This window comes from Osmerus mordax, chromosome 1 (genome assembly GCF_038355195.1).
Source record: "Osmerus mordax isolate fOsmMor3 chromosome 1, fOsmMor3.pri, whole genome shotgun sequence".
NCBI classification, from domain to species: Eukaryota; Metazoa; Chordata; class Actinopteri; order Osmeriformes; family Osmeridae; genus Osmerus; species Osmerus mordax.
This window is the reverse complement of record NC_090050.1, coordinates 2,867,991-2,884,638: the sequence shown is the minus strand read 5'-3', so window position 1 is coordinate 2,884,638 and position 16,648 is coordinate 2,867,991. Positions and strand designations below refer to the sequence as shown.

Sequence of the window (16,648 nt, the reverse complement as noted above, 5' to 3'; positions counted from 1 at the left end):
AAGGTAAGTAAGTAAGTACGTTCAAATGAAACGTACATGAAATAACATGGCAAATGAATGAAATCAATTACAAGGCAAACGTGTGTGACAAAAGGAAGGTGGACTCTTAGGTGGACTCTTACCTACACCATCATGATTATTGTAAACCAGAGATGGAAAGCCAGAGGTGAGGAATTACAAGGACAAAGCCAGAGCTGAGGAGAAGGTCTCAGGAGACCGAGAATCCACAGAACAATGCTTGACAATTCCTCTTATGCCCAAGAACAACCCATAAGTCCACATCTTCACTTATGAACGTATGACTCGCAATGCTACAGTAAGTTACACAACGAGATGTGAGAGCCATCAAGTAGAGACTGCTGCGTCCAGCAACTCGAGATTTTAAGCATATGACTGGTGGGGGCATGATGACACCCGGCCTCTCACCTCACTCACATTCACTCACCTCACTCACATTCACTCACCTCACCCACAGGGTTTCCCTTTGACACGCTTAGAAAGAGTGCACCGTTCCCCGGAGGAGCTGCGATACCGGGGCGATGCGCGGAGCGGACGGAGCGAGCCCTCGTTCCGGCTCCCTGTTTGCAAAAATCTGCTTAATAAGAACTGGTCGCCCCCGTGGGTGACCTATCAGATATTAAACTGACAAGAACAGAAACTACACTTGATCTGAGCCAAAAGGCCGAGAAGCGATGACCCCCATTACTCCACGATACCCGCGCACGGCCCCTCAGTACCCTTGCGCTGCTCCACGGTGACGGACGACAACGACGAGACTAGACTAGAGTAGGGGGTGTAGGGGTTAGCAGTAGGGGTAGAGGGGAGGGGTAGAGGGGATGGCGAGGGGGCCGGCCCTCGCGCTTCAACCCCGCCCCAAGACGACTCGACCAGTGACGTGCCGGATATATAGGGGTCGGTGCAGCTGCCTGTCTTGTGCTCGCTACGGCAGCACATCTAATAAAATTGGATCGATACAGAGAAGATTAGCATGGCCCCTGCGAAAGGATGACACGCAAATCCGTGAAGCGTTCCGAATTTTGGATCATCATCATCATTCCACCTTTTAGGGTTAGGGCTAGGGCTAGGGTTAGACCTTGACCGACGACCACCTAGTTGTAAACAAACAAACGATCCCCAATTTTTTTTTTTTTTTTTTGTTTTTTTTTAAGTAAAAGGGCGGGAAAACGGCAGGCCAAAGGAAAAGGGCTTCGCCTCACCGGCGTATTCCTTATTTTTGGGCATTTATTCACTAGTTTGTTTGTTGGTTTGTTGGTTGGTTACGTACGCACGCACGCACGCACGCGCATGCACACTCCTCTAGGGGGGGTAAATATTGGCCAAACGACTGAAAATGATTCCCCTATGGTTTCAAGGAAGATGGGGAAACTGAGCAGTGTATTAACATGAACCGCCAAATGAGGCCAATACCAATGGAATTACACACTTGCTTATTTGACTCGATGGGTTCAATCAGAGCAAGAATGGTCAAGGTAAGTAAGTAAGTACGTTCAAATGAAACGTACATGAAATAACATGGCAAATGAATGAAATCAATTACAAGGCAAACGTGTGTGACAAAAGGAAGGTGGACTCTTAGGTGGACTCTTACCTACACCATCATGATTATTGTAAACCAGAGATGGAAAGCCAGAGGTGAGGAATTACAAGGACAAAGCCAGAGCTGAGGAGAAGGTCTCAGGAGACCGAGAATCCACAGAACAATGCTTGACAATTCCTCTTATGCCCAAGAACAACCCATAAGTCCACATCTTCACTTATGAACGTATGACTCGCAATGCTACAGTAAGTTACACAACGAGATGTGAGAGCCATCAAGTAGAGACTGCTGCGTCCAGCAACTCGAGATTTTAAGCATATGACTGGTGGGGGCATGATGACACCCGGCCTCTCACCTCACTCACATTCACTCACCTCACTCACATTCACTCACCTCACTCACATTCACTCACCTCACCCACAGGGTTTCCCTTTGACACGCTTAGAAAGAGTGCACCGTTCCCCGGAGGAGCTGCGATACCGGGGCGATGCGCGGAGCGGACGGAGCGAGCCCTCGTTCCGGCTCCCTGTTTGCAAAAATCTGCTTAATAAGAACTGGTCGCCCCCGTGGGTGACCTATCAGATATTAAACTGACAAGAACAGAAACTACACTTGATCTGAGCCAAAAGGCCGAGAAGCGATGACCCCCATTACTCCACGATACCCGCGCACGGCCCCTCAGTACCCTTGCGCTGCTCCACGGTGACGGACGACAACGACGAGACTAGACTAGAGTAGGGGGTGTAGGGGTTAGCAGTAGGGGTAGAGGGGAGGGGTAGAGGGGATGGCGAGGGGGCCGGCCCTCGCGCTTCAACCCCGCCCCAAGACGACTCGACCAGTGACGTGCCGGATATATAGGGGTCGGTGCAGCTGCCTGTCTTGTGCTCGCTACGGCAGCACATCTAATAAAATTGGATCGATACAGAGAAGATTAGCATGGCCCCTGCGAAAGGATGACACGCAAATCCGTGAAGCGTTCCGAATTTTGGATCATCATCATCATTCCACCTTTTAGGGTTAGGGCTAGGGCTAGGGTTAGACCTTGACCGACGACCACCTAGTTGTAAACAAACAAACGATCCCCAATTTTTTTTTTGTTTTTTTGTTTTTTTTTAAGTAAAAGGGCGGGAAAACGGCAGGCCAAAGGAAAAGGGCTTCGCCTCACCGGCGTATTCCTTATTTTTGGGCATTTATTCACTAGTTTGTTTGTTGGTTTGTTGGTTGGTTACGTACGCACGCACGCACGCGCATGCACACTCCTCTAGGGGGGGTAAATATTGGCCAAACGACTGAAAATGATTCCCCTATGGTTTCAAGGAAGATGGGGAAACTGAGCAGTGTATTAACATGAACCGCCAAATGAGGCCAATACCAATGGAATTACACACTTGCTTATTTGACTCGATGGGTTCAATCAGAGCAAGAATGGTCAAGGTAAGTAAGTAAGTACGTTCAAATGAAACGTACATGAAATAACATGGCAAATGAATGAAATCAATTACAAGGCAAACGTGTGTGACAAAAGGAAGGTGGACTCTTAGGTGGACTCTTACCTACACCATCATGATTATTGTAAACCAGAGATGGAAAGCCAGAGGTGAGGAATTACAAGGACAAAGCCAGAGCTGAGGAGAAGGTCTCAGGAGACCGAGAATCCACAGAACAATGCTTGACAATTCCTCTTATGCCCAAGAACAACCCATAAGTCCACATCTTCACTTATGAACGTATGACTCGCAATGCTACAGTAAGTTACACAACGAGATGTGAGAGCCATCAAGTAGAGACTGCTGCGTCCAGCAACTCGAGATTTTAAGCATATGACTGGTGGGGGCATGATGACACCCGGCCTCTCACCTCACTCACATTCACTCACCTCACTCACATTCACTCACCTCACTCACATTCACTCACCTCACCCACAGGGTTTCCCTTTGACACGCTTAGAAAGAGTGCACCGTTCCCCGGAGGAGCTGCGATACCGGGGCGATGCGCGGAGCGGACGGAGCGAGCCCTCGTTCCGGCTCCCTGTTTGCAAAAATCTGCTTAATAAGAACTGGTCGCCCCCGTGGGTGACCTATCAGATATTAAACTGACAAGAACAGAAACTACACTTGATCTGAGCCAAAAGGCCGAGAAGCGATGACCCCCATTACTCCACGATACCCGCGCACGGCCCCTCAGTACCCTTGCGCTGCTCCACGGTGACGGACGACAACGACGAGACTAGACTAGAGTAGGGGGTGTAGGGGTTAGCAGTAGGGGTAGAGGGGAGGGGTAGAGGGGATGGCGAGGGGGCCGGCCCTCGCGCTTCAACCCCGCCCCAAGACGACTCGACCAGTGACGTGCCGGATATATAGGGGTCGGTGCAGCTGCCTGTCTTGTGCTCGCTACGGCAGCACATCTAATAAAATTGGATCGATACAGAGAAGATTAGCATGGCCCCTGCGAAAGGATGACACGCAAATCCGTGAAGCGTTCCGAATTTTGGATCATCATCATCATTCCACCTTTTAGGGTTAGGGCTAGGGCTAGGGTTAGACCTTGACCGACGACCACCTAGTTGTAAACAAACAAACGATCCCCAATTTTTTTTTTGTTTTTTTGTTTTTTTTTAAGTAAAAGGGCGGGAAAACGGCAGGCCAAAGGAAAAGGGCTTCGCCTCACCGGCGTATTCCTTATTTTTGGGCATTTATTCACTAGTTTGTTTGTTGGTTTGTTGGTTGGTTACGTACGCACGCACGCACGCACGCGCATGCACACTCCTCTAGGGGGGGTAAATATTGGCCAAACGACTGAAAATGATTCCCCTATGGTTTCAAGGAAGATGGGGAAACTGAGCAGTGTATTAACATGAACCGCCAAATGAGGCCAATACCAATGGAATTACACACTTGCTTATTTGACTCGATGGGTTCAATCAGAGCAAGAATGGTCAAGGTAAGTAAGTAAGTACGTTCAAATGAAACGTACATGAAATAACATGGCAAATGAATGAAATCAATTACAAGGCAAACGTGTGTGACAAAAGGAAGGTGGACTCTTAGGTGGACTCTTACCTACACCATCATGATTATTGTAAACCAGAGATGGAAAGCCAGAGGTGAGGAATTACAAGGACAAAGCCAGAGCTGAGGAGAAGGTCTCAGGAGACCGAGAATCCACAGAACAATGCTTGACAATTCCTCTTATGCCCAAGAACAACCCATAAGTCCACATCTTCACTTATGAACGTATGACTCGCAATGCTACAGTAAGTTACACAACGAGATGTGAGAGCCATCAAGTAGAGACTGCTGCGTCCAGCAACTCGAGATTTTAAGCATATGACTGGTGGGGGCATGATGACACCCGGCCTCTCACCTCACTCACATTCACTCACCTCACTCACATTCACTCACCTCACTCACATTCACTCACCTCACCCACAGGGTTTCCCTTTGACACGCTTAGAAAGAGTGCACCGTTCCCCGGAGGAGCTGCGATACCGGGGCGATGCGCGGAGCGGACGGAGCGAGCCCTCGTTCCGGCTCCCTGTTTGCAAAAATCTGCTTAATAAGAACTGGTCGCCCCCGTGGGTGACCTATCAGATATTAAACTGACAAGAACAGAAACTACACTTGATCTGAGCCAAAAGGCCGAGAAGCGATGACCCCCATTACTCCACGATACCCGCGCACGGCCCCTCAGTACCCTTGCGCTGCTCCACGGTGACGGACGACAACGACGAGACTAGACTAGAGTAGGGGGTGTAGGGGTTAGCAGTAGGGGTAGAGGGGAGGGGTAGAGGGGATGGCGAGGGGGCCGGCCCTCGCGCTTCAACCCCGCCCCAAGACGACTCGACCAGTGACGTGCCGGATATATAGGGGTCGGTGCAGCTGCCTGTCTTGTGCTCGCTACGGCAGCACATCTAATAAAATTGGATCGATACAGAGAAGATTAGCATGGCCCCTGCGAAAGGATGACACGCAAATCCGTGAAGCGTTCCGAATTTTGGATCATCATCATCATTCCACCTTTTAGGGTTAGGGCTAGGGCTAGGGCTAGGGTTAGACCTTGACCGACGACCACCTAGTTGTAAACAAACAAACGATCCCCAATTTTTTTTTTGTTTTTTTGTTTTTTTTTAAGTAAAAGGGCGGGAAAACGGCAGGCCAAAGGAAAAGGGCTTCGCCTCACCGGCGTATTCCTTATTTTTGGGCATTTATTCACTAGTTTGTTTGTTGGTTTGTTGGTTGGTTACGTACGCACGCACGCACGCGCATGCACACTCCTCTAGGGGGGGTAAATATTGGCCAAACGACTGAAAATGATTCCCCTATGGTTTCAAGGAAGATGGGGAAACTGAGCAGTGTATTAACATGAACCGCCAAATGAGGCCAATACCAATGGAATTACACACTTGCTTATTTGACTCGATGGGTTCAATCAGAGCAAGAATGGTCAAGGTAAGTAAGTAAGTACGTTCAAATGAAACGTACATGAAATAACATGGCAAATGAATGAAATCAATTACAAGGCAAACGTGTGTGACAAAAGGAAGGTGGACTCTTAGGTGGACTCTTACCTACACCATCATGATTATTGTAAACCAGAGATGGAAAGCCAGAGGTGAGGAATTACAAGGACAAAGCCAGAGCTGAGGAGAAGGTCTCAGGAGACCGAGAATCCACAGAACAATGCTTGACAATTCCTCTTATGCCCAAGAACAACCCATAAGTCCACATCTTCACTTATGAACGTATGACTCGCAATGCTACAGTAAGTTACACAACGAGATGTGAGAGCCATCAAGTAGAGACTGCTGCGTCCAGCAACTCGAGATTTTAAGCATATGACTGGTGGGGGCATGATGACACCCGGCCTCTCACCTCACTCACATTCACTCACCTCACTCACATTCACTCACCTCACTCACATTCACTCACCTCACCCACAGGGTTTCCCTTTGACACGCTTAGAAAGAGTGCACCGTTCCCCGGAGGAGCTGCGATACCGGGGCGATGCGCGGAGCGGACGGAGCGAGCCCTCGTTCCGGCTCCCTGTTTGCAAAAATCTGCTTAATAAGAACTGGTCGCCCCCGTGGGTGACCTATCAGATATTAAACTGACAAGAACAGAAACTACACTTGATCTGAGCCAAAAGGCCGAGAAGCGATGACCCCCATTACTCCACGATACCCGCGCACGGCCCCTCAGTACCCTTGCGCTGCTCCACGGTGACGGACGACAACGACGAGACTAGACTAGAGTAGGGGGTGTAGGGGTTAGCAGTAGGGGTAGAGGGGAGGGGTAGAGGGGATGGCGAGGGGGCCGGCCCTCGCGCTTCAACCCCGCCCCAAGACGACTCGACCAGTGACGTGCCGGATATATAGGGGTCGGTGCAGCTGCCTGTCTTGTGCTCGCTACGGCAGCACATCTAATAAAATTGGATCGATACAGAGAAGATTAGCATGGCCCCTGCGAAAGGATGACACGCAAATCCGTGAAGCGTTCCGAATTTTGGATCATCATCATCATTCCACCTTTTAGGGTTAGGGCTAGGGCTAGGGTTAGACCTTGACCGACGACCACCTAGTTGTAAACAAACAAACGATCCCCAATTTTTTTTTTGTTTTTTTGTTTTTTTTTAAGTAAAAGGGCGGGAAAACGGCAGGCCAAAGGAAAAGGGCTTCGCCTCACCGGCGTATTCCTTATTTTTGGGCATTTATTCACTAGTTTGTTTGTTGGTTTGTTGGTTGGTTACGTACGCACGCACGCACGCACGCGCATGCACACTCCTCTAGGGGGGGTAAATATTGGCCAAACGACTGAAAATGATTCCCCTATGGTTTCAAGGAAGATGGGGAAACTGAGCAGTGTATTAACATGAACCGCCAAATGAGGCCAATACCAATGGAATTACACACTTGCTTATTTGACTCGATGGGTTCAATCAGAGCAAGAATGGTCAAGGTAAGTAAGTAAGTACGTTCAAATGAAACGTACATGAAATAACATGGCAAATGAATGAAATCAATTACAAGGCAAACGTGTGTGACAAAAGGAAGGTGGACTCTTAGGTGGACTCTTACCTACACCATCATGATTATTGTAAACCAGAGATGGAAAGCCAGAGGTGAGGAATTACAAGGACAAAGCCAGAGCTGAGGAGAAGGTCTCAGGAGACCGAGAATCCACAGAACAATGCTTGACAATTCCTCTTATGCCCAAGAACAACCCATAAGTCCACATCTTCACTTATGAACGTATGACTCGCAATGCTACAGTAAGTTACACAACGAGATGTGAGAGCCATCAAGTAGAGACTGCTGCGTCCAGCAACTCGAGATTTTAAGCATATGACTGGTGGGGGCATGATGACACCCGGCCTCTCACCTCACTCACATTCACTCACCTCACTCACATTCACTCACCTCACTCACATTCACTCACCTCACCCACAGGGTTTCCCTTTGACACGCTTAGAAAGAGTGCACCGTTCCCCGGAGGAGCTGCGTTACCGGGGCGATGCGCGGAGCGGACGGAGCGAGCCCTCGTTCCGGCTCCCTGTTTGCAAAAATCTGCTTAATAAGAACTGGTCGCCCCCGTGGGTGACCTATCAGATATTAAACTGACAAGAACAGAAACTACACTTGATCTGAGCCAAAAGGCCGAGAAGCGATGACCCCCATTACTCCACGATACCCGCGCACGGCCCCTCAGTACCCTTGCGCTGCTCCACGGTGACGGACGACAACGACGAGACTAGACTAGAGTAGGGGGTGTAGGGGTTAGCAGTAGGGGTAGAGGGGAGGGGTAGAGGGGATGGCGAGGGGGCCGGCCCTCGCGCTTCAACCCCGCCCCAAGACGACTCGACCAGTGACGTGCCGGATATATAGGGGTCGGTGCAGCTGCCTGTCTTGTGCTCGCTACGGCAGCACATCTAATAAAATTGGATCGATACAGAGAAGATTAGCATGGCCCCTGCGAAAGGATGACACGCAAATCCGTGAAGCGTTCCGAATTTTGGATCATCATCATCATTCCACCTTTTAGGGTTAGGGCTAGGGCTAGGGCTAGGGCTAGGGTTAGACCTTGACCGACGACCACCTAGTTGTAAACAAACAAACGATCCCCATTTTATTTTTTGTTTTTTTTTAAGTAAAAGGGCGGGAAAACGGCAGGCCAAAGGAAAAGGGCTTCGCCTCACCGGCGTATTCCTTATTTTTGGGCATTTATTCACTAGTTTGTTTGTTGGTTTGTTGGTTGGTTACGTACGCACGCACGCACGCGCATGCACACTCCTCTAGGGGGGGTAAATATTGGCCAAACGACTGAAAATGATTCCCCTATGGTTTCAAGGAAGATGGGGAAACTGAGCAGTGTATTAACATGAACCGCCAAATGAGGCCAATACCAATGGAATTACACACTTGCTTATTTGACTCGATGGGTTCAATCAGAGCAAGAATGGTCAAGGTAAGTAAGTAAGTACGTTCAAATGAAACGTACATGAAATAACATGGCAAATGAATGAAATCAATTACAAGGCAAACGTGTGTGACAAAAGGAAGGTGGACTCTTAGGTGGACTCTTACCTACACCATCATGATTATTGTAAACCAGAGATGGAAAGCCAGAGGTGAGGAATTACAAGGACAAAGCCAGAGCTGAGGAGAAGGTCTCAGGAGACCGAGAATCCACAGAACAATGCTTGACAATTCCTCTTATGCCCAAGAACAACCCATAAGTCCACATCTTCACTTATGAACGTATGACTCGCAATGCTACAGTAAGTTACACAACGAGATGTGAGAGCCATCAAGTAGAGACTGCTGCGTCCAGCAACTCGAGATTTTAAGCATATGACTGGTGGGGGCATGATGACACCCGGCCTCTCACCTCACTCACATTCACTCACCTCACTCACATTCACTCACCTCACCCACAGGGTTTCCCTTTGACACGCTTAGAAAGAGTGCACCGTTCCCCGGAGGAGCTGCGATACCGGGGCGATGCGCGGAGCGGACGGAGCGAGCCCTCGTTCCGGCTCCCTGTTTGCAAAAATCTGCTTAATAAGAACTGGTCGCCCCCGTGGGTGACCTATCAGATATTAAACTGACAAGAACAGAAACTACACTTGATCTGAGCCAAAAGGCCGAGAAGCGATGACCCCCATTACTCCACGATACCCGCGCACGGCCCCTCAGTACCCTTGCGCTGCTCCACGGTGACGGACGACAACGACGAGACTAGACTAGAGTAGGGGGTGTAGGGGTTAGCAGTAGGGGTAGAGGGGAGGGGTAGAGGGGATGGCGAGGGGGCCGGCCCTCGCGCTTCAACCCCGCCCCAAGACGACTCGACCAGTGACGTGCCGGATATATAGGGGTCGGTGCAGCTGCCTGTCTTGTGCTCGCTACGGCAGCACATCTAATAAAATTGGATCGATACAGAGAAGATTAGCATGGCCCCTGCGAAAGGATGACACGCAAATCCGTGAAGCGTTCCGAATTTTGGATCATCATCATCATTCCACCTTTTAGGGTTAGGGCTAGGGCTAGGGTTAGACCTTGACCGACGACCACCTAGTTGTAAACAAACAAACGATCCCCATTTTATTTTTTGTTTTTTTTTAAGTAAAAGGGCGGGAAAACGGCAGGCCAAAGGAAAAGGGCTTCGCCTCACCGGCGTATTCCTTATTTTTGGGCATTTATTCACTAGTTTGTTTGTTGGTTTGTTGGTTGGTTACGTACGCACGCACGCACGCGCATGCACACTCCTCTAGGGGGGGTAAATATTGGCCAAACGACTGAAAATGATTCCCCTATGGTTTCAAGGAAGATGGGGAAACTGAGCAGTGTATTAACATGAACCGCCAAATGAGGCCAATACCAATGGAATTACACACTTGCTTATTTGACTCGATGGGTTCAATCAGAGCAAGAATGGTCAAGGTAAGTAAGTAAGTACGTTCAAATGAAACGTACATGAAATAACATGGCAAATGAATGAAATCAATTACAAGGCAAACGTGTGTGACAAAAGGAAGGTGGACTCTTAGGTGGACTCTTACCTACACCATCATGATTATTGTAAACCAGAGATGGAAAGCCAGAGGTGAGGAATTACAAGGACAAAGCCAGAGCTGAGGAGAAGGTCTCAGGAGACCGAGAATCCACAGAACAATGCTTGACAATTCCTCTTATGCCCAAGAACAACCCATAAGTCCACATCTTCACTTATGAACGTATGACTCGCAATGCTACAGTAAGTTACACAACGAGATGTGAGAGCCATCAAGTAGAGACTGCTGCGTCCAGCAACTCGAGATTTTAAGCATATGACTGGTGGGGGCATGATGACACCCGGCCTCTCACCTCACTCACATTCACTCACCTCACTCACATTCACTCACCTCACCCACAGGGTTTCCCTTTGACACGCTTAGAAAGAGTGCACCGTTCCCCGGAGGAGCTGCGATACCGGGGCGATGCGCGGAGCGGACGGAGCGAGCCCTCGTTCCGGCTCCCTGTTTGCAAAAATCTGCTTAATAAGAACTGGTCGCCCCCGTGGGTGACCTATCAGATATTAAACTGACAAGAACAGAAACTACACTTGATCTGAGCCAAAAGGCCGAGAAGCGATGACCCCCATTACTCCACGATACCCGCGCACGGCCCCTCAGTACCCTTGCGCTGCTCCACGGTGACGGACGACAACGACGAGACTAGACTAGAGTAGGGGGTGTAGGGGTTAGCAGTAGGGGTAGAGGGGAGGGGTAGAGGGGATGGCGAGGGGGCCGGCCCTCGCGCTTCAACCCCGCCCCAAGACGACTCGACCAGTGACGTGCCGGATATATAGGGGTCGGTGCAGCTGCCTGTCTTGTGCTCGCTACGGCAGCACATCTAATAAAATTGGATCGATACAGAGAAGATTAGCATGGCCCCTGCGAAAGGATGACACGCAAATCCGTGAAGCGTTCCGAATTTTGGATCATCATCATCATTCCACCTTTTAGGGTTAGGGCTAGGGCTAGGGTTAGACCTTGACCGACGACCACCTAGTTGTAAACAAACAAACGATCCCCATTTTATTTTTTGTTTTTTTTTAAGTAAAAGGGCGGGAAAACGGCAGGCCAAAGGAAAAGGGCTTCGCCTCACCGGCGTATTCCTTATTTTTGGGCATTTATTCACTAGTTTGTTTGTTGGTTTGTTGGTTGGTTACGTACGCACGCACGCACGCGCATGCACACTCCTCTAGGGGGGGTAAATATTGGCCAAACGACTGAAAATGATTCCCCTATGGTTTCAAGGAAGATGGGGAAACTGAGCAGTGTATTAACATGAACCGCCAAATGAGGCCAATACCAATGGAATTACACACTTGCTTATTTGACTCGATGGGTTCAATCAGAGCAAGAATGGTCAAGGTAAGTAAGTAAGTACGTTCAAATGAAACGTACATGAAATAACATGGCAAATGAATGAAATCAATTACAAGGCAAACGTGTGTGACAAAAGGAAGGTGGACTCTTAGGTGGACTCTTACCTACACCATCATGATTATTGTAAACCAGAGATGGAAAGCCAGAGGTGAGGAATTACAAGGACAAAGCCAGAGCTGAGGAGAAGGTCTCAGGAGACCGAGAATCCACAGAACAATGCTTGACAATTCCTCTTATGCCCAAGAACAACCCATAAGTCCACATCTTCACTTATGAACGTATGACTCGCAATGCTACAGTAAGTTACACAACGAGATGTGAGAGCCATCAAGTAGAGACTGCTGCGTCCAGCAACTCGAGATTTTAAGCATATGACTGGTGGGGGCATGATGACACCCGGCCTCTCACCTCACTCACATTCACTCACCTCACTCACATTCACTCACCTCACTCACATTCACTCACCTCACCCACAGGGTTTCCCTTTGACACGCTTAGAAAGAGTGCACCGTTCCCCGGAGGAGCTGCGATACCGGGGCGATGCGCGGAGCGGACGGAGCGAGCCCTCGTTCCGGCTCCCTGTTTGCAAAAATCTGCTTAATAAGAACTGGTCGCCCCCGTGGGTGACCTATCAGATATTAAACTGACAAGAACAGAAACTACACTTGATCTGAGCCAAAAGGCCGAGAAGCGATGACCCCCATTACTCCACGATACCCGCGCACGGCCCCTCAGTACCCTTGCGCTGCTCCACGGTGACGGACGACAACGACGAGACTAGACTAGAGTAGGGGGTGTAGGGGTTAGCAGTAGGGGTAGAGGGGAGGGGTAGAGGGGATGGCGAGGGGGCCGGCCCTCGCGCTTCAACCCCGCCCCAAGACGACTCGACCAGTGACGTGCCGGATATATAGGGGTCGGTGCAGCTGCCTGTCTTGTGCTCGCTACGGCAGCACATCTAATAAAATTGGATCGATACAGAGAAGATTAGCATGGCCCCTGCGAAAGGATGACACGCAAATCCGTGAAGCGTTCCGAATTTTGGATCATCATCATCATTCCACCTTTTAGGGTTAGGGCTAGGGCTAGGGTTAGACCTTGACCGACGACCACCTAGTTGTAAACAAACAAACGATCCCCAATTTTTTTTTTGTTTTTTTGTTTTTTTTTTAAGTAAAAGGGCGGGAAAACGGCAGGCCAAAGGAAAAGGGCTTCGCCTCACCGGCGTATTCCTTATTTTTGGGCATTTATTCACTAGTTTGTTTGTTGGTTTGTTGGTTGGTTACGTACGCACGCACGCACGCACGCGCATGCACACTCCTCTAGGGGGGGTAAATATTGGCCAAACGACTGAAAATGATTCCCCTATGGTTTCAAGGAAGATGGGGAAACTGAGCAGTGTATTAACATGAACCGCCAAATGAGGCCAATACCAATGGAATTACACACTTGCTTATTTGACTCGATGGGTTCAATCAGAGCAAGAATGGTCAAGGTAAGTAAGTAAGTACGTTCAAATGAAACGTACATGAAATAACATGGCAAATGAATGAAATCAATTACAAGGCAAACGTGTGTGACAAAAGGAAGGTGGACTCTTAGGTGGACTCTTACCTACACCATCATGATTATTGTAAACCAGAGATGGAAAGCCAGAGGTGAGGAATTACAAGGACAAAGCCAGAGCTGAGGAGAAGGTCTCAGGAGACCGAGAATCCACAGAACAATGCTTGACAATTCCTCTTATGCCCAAGAACAACCCATAAGTCCACATCTTCACTTATGAACGTATGACTCGCAATGCTACAGTAAGTTACACAACGAGATGTGAGAGCCATCAAGTAGAGACTGCTGCGTCCAGCAACTCGAGATTTTAAGCATATGACTGGTGGGGGCATGATGACACCCGGCCTCTCACCTCACTCACATTCACTCACCTCACTCACATTCACTCACCTCACTCACATTCACTCACCTCACCCACAGGGTTTCCCTTTGACACGCTTAGAAAGAGTGCACCGTTCCCCGGAGGAGCTGCGATACCGGGGCGATGCGCGGAGCGGACGGAGCGAGCCCTCGTTCCGGCTCCCTGTTTGCAAAAATCTGCTTAATAAGAACTGGTCGCCCCCGTGGGTGACCTATCAGATATTAAACTGACAAGAACAGAAACTACACTTGATCTGAGCCAAAAGGCCGAGAAGCGATGACCCCCATTACTCCACGATACCCGCGCACGGCCCCTCAGTACCCTTGCGCTGCTCCACGGTGACGGACGACAACGACGAGACTAGACTAGAGTAGGGGGTGTAGGGGTTAGCAGTAGGGGTAGAGGGGAGGGGTAGAGGGGATGGCGAGGGGGCCGGCCCTCGCGCTTCAACCCCGCCCCAAGACGACTCGACCAGTGACGTGCCGGATATATAGGGGTCGGTGCAGCTGCCTGTCTTGTGCTCGCTACGGCAGCACATCTAATAAAATTGGATCGATACAGAGAAGATTAGCATGGCCCCTGCGAAAGGATGACACGCAAATCCGTGAAGCGTTCCGAATTTTGGATCATCATCATCATTCCACCTTTTAGGGTTAGGGCTAGGGCTAGGGTTAGACCTTGACCGACGACCACCTAGTTGTAAACAAACAAACGATCCCCAATTTTTTTTTTGTTTTTTTGTTTTTTTTTAAGTAAAAGGGCGGGAAAACGGCAGGCCAAAGGAAAAGGGCTTCGCCTCACCGGCGTATTCCTTATTTTTGGGCATTTATTCACTAGTTTGTTTGTTGGTTTGTTGGTTGGTTACGTACGCACGCACGCACGCACGCGCATGCACACTCCTCTAGGGGGGGTAAATATTGGCCAAACGACTGAAAATGATTCCCCTATGGTTTCAAGGAAGATGGGGAAACTGAGCAGTGTATTAACATGAACCGCCAAATGAGGCCAATACCAATGGAATTACACACTTGCTTATTTGACTCGATGGGTTCAATCAGAGCAAGAATGGTCAAGGTAAGTAAGTAAGTACGTTCAAATGAAACGTACATGAAATAACATGGCAAATGAATGAAATCAATTACAAGGCAAACGTGTGTGACAAAAGGAAGGTGGACTCTTAGGTGGACTCTTACCTACACCATCATGATTATTGTAAACCAGAGATGGAAAGCCAGAGGTGAGGAATTACAAGGACAAAGCCAGAGCTGAGGAGAAGGTCTCAGGAGACCGAGAATCCACAGAACAATGCTTGACAATTCCTCTTATGCCCAAGAACAACCCATAAGTCCACATCTTCACTTATGAACGTATGACTCGCAATGCTACAGTAAGTTACACAACGAGATGTGAGAGCCATCAAGTAGAGACTGCTGCGTCCAGCAACTCGAGATTTTAAGCATATGACTGGTGGGGGCATGATGACACCCGGCCTCTCACCTCACTCACATTCACTCACCTCACTCACATTCACTCACCTCACTCACATTCACTCACCTCACCCACAGGGTTTCCCTTTGACACGCTTAGAAAGAGTGCACCGTTCCCCGGAGGAGCTGCGTTACCGGGGCGATGCGCGGAGCGGACGGAGCGAGCCCTCGTTCCGGCTCCCTGTTTGCAAAAATCTGCTTAATAAGAACTGGTCGCCCCCGTGGGTGACCTATCAGATATTAAACTGACAAGAACAGAAACTACACTTGATCTGAGCCAAAAGGCCGAGAAGCGATGACCCCCATTACTCCACGATACCCGCGCACGGCCCCTCAGTACCCTTGCGCTGCTCCACGGTGACGGACGACAACGACGAGACTAGACTAGAGTAGGGGGTGTAGGGGTTAGCAGTAGGGGTAGAGGGGAGGGGTAGAGGGGATGGCGAGGGGGCCGGCCCTCGCGCTTCAACCCCGCCCCAAGACGACTCGACCAGTGACGTGCCGGATATATAGGGGTCGGTGCAGCTGCCTGTCTTGTGCTCGCTACGGCAGCACATCTAATAAAATTGGATCGATACAGAGAAGATTAGCATGGCCCCTGCGAAAGGATGACACGCAAATCCGTGAAGCGTTCCGAATTTTGGATCATCATCATCATTCCACCTTTTAGGGTTAGGGCTAGGGCTAGGGCTAGGGCTAGGGTTAGACCTTGACCGACGACCACCTAGTTGTAAACAAACAAACGATCCCCATTTTATTTTTTGTTTTTTTTTAAGTAAAAGGGCGGGAAAACGGCAGGCCAAAGGAAAAGGGCTTCGCCTCACCGGCGTATTCCTTATTTTTGGGCATTTATTCACTAGTTTGTTTGTTGGTTTGTTGGTTGGTTACGTACGCACGCACGCACGCGCATGCACACTCCTCTAGGGGGGGTAAATATTGGCCAAACGACTGAAAATGATTCCCCTATGGTTTCAAGGAAGATGGGGAAACTGAGCAGTGTATTAACATGAACCGCCAAATGAGGCCAATACCAATGGAATTACACACTTGCTTATTTGACTCGATGGGTTCAATCAGAGCAAGAATGGTCAAGGTAAGTAAGTAAGTACGTTCAAATGAAACGTACATGAAATAACATGGCAAATGAATGAAATCAATTACAAGGCAAACGTGTGTGACAAAAGGAAGGTGGACTCTTAGGTGGACTCTTACCTACACCATCATGATTATTGTAAACCAGAGATGGAAAGCCAG

The 16,648-nt window shown here is 49.2% G+C and overlaps 22 non-coding genes across 22 annotated transcripts; 11 read left to right on the top strand and 11 right to left on the bottom strand.

The window, feature by feature from the left end:
• Positions 1 to 497: 497 nt before the first annotated feature.
• On the bottom strand, positions 498 to 694 carry LOC136952324 (U2 spliceosomal RNA). The gene has a single exon (XR_010877847.1). It is a non-coding gene; the product is annotated as a U2 spliceosomal RNA (small nuclear RNA).
• A 239-nt stretch (positions 695 to 933) lies between these two features.
• Positions 934 to 1,040, top strand: LOC136953709 (U6 spliceosomal RNA). The gene has a single exon (XR_010877983.1). It is a non-coding gene; the product is annotated as a U6 spliceosomal RNA (small nuclear RNA).
• Positions 1,041 to 2,003: 963 nt separating this feature from the next.
• LOC136952318 (U2 spliceosomal RNA) lies at positions 2,004 to 2,200 on the bottom strand. Its single transcript, XR_010877846.1, has one exon. It is a non-coding gene; the product is annotated as a U2 spliceosomal RNA (small nuclear RNA).
• Positions 2,201 to 2,439: 239 nt separating this feature from the next.
• Positions 2,440 to 2,546, top strand: LOC136953701 (U6 spliceosomal RNA). The gene has a single exon (XR_010877980.1). It is a non-coding gene; the product is annotated as a U6 spliceosomal RNA (small nuclear RNA).
• Positions 2,547 to 3,505: 959 nt separating this feature from the next.
• LOC136952313 (U2 spliceosomal RNA) lies at positions 3,506 to 3,702 on the bottom strand. The gene has a single exon (XR_010877845.1). It is a non-coding gene; the product is annotated as a U2 spliceosomal RNA (small nuclear RNA).
• Positions 3,703 to 3,941: 239 nt separating this feature from the next.
• Positions 3,942 to 4,048, top strand: LOC136953693 (U6 spliceosomal RNA). The gene has a single exon (XR_010877979.1). It is a non-coding gene; the product is annotated as a U6 spliceosomal RNA (small nuclear RNA).
• Positions 4,049 to 5,011: 963 nt separating this feature from the next.
• LOC136952307 (U2 spliceosomal RNA) lies at positions 5,012 to 5,208 on the bottom strand. The gene has a single exon (XR_010877844.1). It is a non-coding gene; the product is annotated as a U2 spliceosomal RNA (small nuclear RNA).
• A 239-nt stretch (positions 5,209 to 5,447) lies between these two features.
• LOC136953682 (U6 spliceosomal RNA) lies at positions 5,448 to 5,554 on the top strand. The gene has a single exon (XR_010877978.1). It is a non-coding gene; the product is annotated as a U6 spliceosomal RNA (small nuclear RNA).
• Positions 5,555 to 6,519: 965 nt separating this feature from the next.
• LOC136952300 (U2 spliceosomal RNA) lies at positions 6,520 to 6,716 on the bottom strand. The gene has a single exon (XR_010877842.1). It is a non-coding gene; the product is annotated as a U2 spliceosomal RNA (small nuclear RNA).
• Positions 6,717 to 6,955: 239 nt separating this feature from the next.
• On the top strand, positions 6,956 to 7,062 carry LOC136953671 (U6 spliceosomal RNA). Its single transcript, XR_010877977.1, has one exon. It is a non-coding gene; the product is annotated as a U6 spliceosomal RNA (small nuclear RNA).
• Positions 7,063 to 8,025: 963 nt separating this feature from the next.
• Positions 8,026 to 8,222, bottom strand: LOC136952667 (U2 spliceosomal RNA). Its single transcript, XR_010877889.1, has one exon. It is a non-coding gene; the product is annotated as a U2 spliceosomal RNA (small nuclear RNA).
• Positions 8,223 to 8,461: 239 nt separating this feature from the next.
• On the top strand, positions 8,462 to 8,568 carry LOC136953659 (U6 spliceosomal RNA). Its single transcript, XR_010877976.1, has one exon. It is a non-coding gene; the product is annotated as a U6 spliceosomal RNA (small nuclear RNA).
• Positions 8,569 to 9,512: 944 nt separating this feature from the next.
• LOC136952296 (U2 spliceosomal RNA) lies at positions 9,513 to 9,709 on the bottom strand. Its single transcript, XR_010877841.1, has one exon. It is a non-coding gene; the product is annotated as a U2 spliceosomal RNA (small nuclear RNA).
• Positions 9,710 to 9,948: 239 nt separating this feature from the next.
• On the top strand, positions 9,949 to 10,055 carry LOC136953648 (U6 spliceosomal RNA). The gene has a single exon (XR_010877975.1). It is a non-coding gene; the product is annotated as a U6 spliceosomal RNA (small nuclear RNA).
• Positions 10,056 to 10,987: 932 nt separating this feature from the next.
• On the bottom strand, positions 10,988 to 11,184 carry LOC136952285 (U2 spliceosomal RNA). Its single transcript, XR_010877838.1, has one exon. It is a non-coding gene; the product is annotated as a U2 spliceosomal RNA (small nuclear RNA).
• A 239-nt stretch (positions 11,185 to 11,423) lies between these two features.
• On the top strand, positions 11,424 to 11,530 carry LOC136953637 (U6 spliceosomal RNA). The gene has a single exon (XR_010877974.1). It is a non-coding gene; the product is annotated as a U6 spliceosomal RNA (small nuclear RNA).
• Positions 11,531 to 12,481: 951 nt separating this feature from the next.
• On the bottom strand, positions 12,482 to 12,678 carry LOC136952276 (U2 spliceosomal RNA). The gene has a single exon (XR_010877837.1). It is a non-coding gene; the product is annotated as a U2 spliceosomal RNA (small nuclear RNA).
• Positions 12,679 to 12,917: 239 nt separating this feature from the next.
• On the top strand, positions 12,918 to 13,024 carry LOC136953626 (U6 spliceosomal RNA). Its single transcript, XR_010877973.1, has one exon. It is a non-coding gene; the product is annotated as a U6 spliceosomal RNA (small nuclear RNA).
• A 964-nt stretch (positions 13,025 to 13,988) lies between these two features.
• Positions 13,989 to 14,185, bottom strand: LOC136952272 (U2 spliceosomal RNA). The gene has a single exon (XR_010877836.1). It is a non-coding gene; the product is annotated as a U2 spliceosomal RNA (small nuclear RNA).
• Positions 14,186 to 14,424: 239 nt separating this feature from the next.
• On the top strand, positions 14,425 to 14,531 carry LOC136953615 (U6 spliceosomal RNA). Its single transcript, XR_010877972.1, has one exon. It is a non-coding gene; the product is annotated as a U6 spliceosomal RNA (small nuclear RNA).
• A 963-nt stretch (positions 14,532 to 15,494) lies between these two features.
• LOC136952656 (U2 spliceosomal RNA) lies at positions 15,495 to 15,691 on the bottom strand. The gene has a single exon (XR_010877888.1). It is a non-coding gene; the product is annotated as a U2 spliceosomal RNA (small nuclear RNA).
• Positions 15,692 to 15,930: 239 nt separating this feature from the next.
• On the top strand, positions 15,931 to 16,037 carry LOC136953604 (U6 spliceosomal RNA). Its single transcript, XR_010877971.1, has one exon. It is a non-coding gene; the product is annotated as a U6 spliceosomal RNA (small nuclear RNA).
• Positions 16,038 to 16,648: the final 611 nt, after the last annotated feature.